This window comes from Pteropus vampyrus, unplaced genomic scaffold (genome assembly GCF_000151845.1).
Source record: "Pteropus vampyrus isolate Shadow unplaced genomic scaffold, Pvam_2.0 Scaffold431, whole genome shotgun sequence".
Taxonomy (NCBI): domain Eukaryota; kingdom Metazoa; phylum Chordata; class Mammalia; order Chiroptera; family Pteropodidae; genus Pteropus; species Pteropus vampyrus.
In genome coordinates this window covers 294,696-296,228 of record NW_011889212.1, presented here as the reverse complement: position 1 = coordinate 296,228, position 1,533 = coordinate 294,696, and positions in this window count along the sequence as shown.

The window sequence follows — 1,533 nt, the reverse complement described above, 5'->3', positions numbered from 1 at the left end:
TACATTTAGGTCTTATATTGAGGTCTTTAATCCATTTTGACTTAATTTTGGTGCATTGTGACAGATAGAAGTTTAGTTTCATTCTTTTACATGTGGCTTTCCAATTTTCCCAGCACTGTTTATTGACGAGGCTTTCTTTTCTTTATTACATATTTTTGTCTCATTTGTGAAAAATTATTTGCCCATTTATATGTGGGTTTATTTCTAGGCTCTTAATTCTGTACCGCTGGTCTGTGTGTGTGTTTTTTTCTGCCAATACCATGCTGTATTTTTGAATTGTATGCTTGAAACCTATGTGATTTTATTAATCAATGCCACTCCAATAAATTTAATTAAAAATAAATAAAATCACTTAGATCTTTCCCCTTAAAAAAAGAAAAAAGAAAAAATAGTCTCTAGTCCCTTCATTTTAAACAATGCCTTTTTATTTTTAATATAGAAAAACATAAAGAAAAAACTAACATTGATTATAATGTTAACTTGATTTGGTTTAATTTTGTTCTATGATTTTATTATTTGTATAATTTTGAATATTTAAATCATATTAGAATTAAAAATTTTATACCATAACTTTTTTATGTTATGACATATACCTTAATTATTTTCATAATTCATCAGAATAAACTTCACAGAAAATTTATTATATTATATAAAAGGGAGATTTTGATAAAAATTGAATTGTATCTAAATATGAATGTGGAAAATTTGACATATTTAAACATACAATCCTCTCAGCCATTTGAAGGTATTCTAGGCTCCTTGAAGAACTTGAACAATTTTAAAATCATTATTGTGTCAATGTCACTAATTTTTAGATTGTAGAACTTGAAATTTTATCATTTTATTTTTACATTTAATTATGTTCTTTATGTATGTCTTAAGTCTTGTGTAAATTACATATATACAGTGGGGCCCCATTATATGGGGATTCTATATTTACAAATTTGTCTACTCCCTAAAATTTGTTTGTAAAGCCAAATAAATGCCTGTGGCACTTTAATAGTCATTTGAAGATATGTAAAGAGCTGGGAAAAATTTGAGTTGCCTGACAAGCATATTCCAAGCTGAGTTTGAATAAAGTGATATCTGACTTCTCATTTTTGGCTGTAAACAAGTGACATTTTTGTGTTCTATTCATGTTTTTCTTATTTTCATGCTTTTGTTGATGATTCTGTTGTTTAAAATGACCCCCAAGTATAGAGCTGAAATGCAATAGACTAAATAGATATTTTTTATTTATTTATAAAATGCACTGGAATAAAATACTTTTCTAGTGTTCCTAAGTGCAAGAAGGTTGTGATGTATCTTGTGGAGAACATAACTCTGTTAGAAAAAGTTTTTTCAAGTAGGAGTTATAACATTGTTGGTTGTAAATCAAAAATATAGTACACCCAGACAAAGGAAGAGAGAATTCACCTATCTGAATATGAAGACACTCTGGAAAGTACTAAAGTAACATCTGTAGTATGTGATAAAGGAATGAAAATGATGAAAAGAAGGTTACATTTGTGGATTCATGAGATGACAATTAAT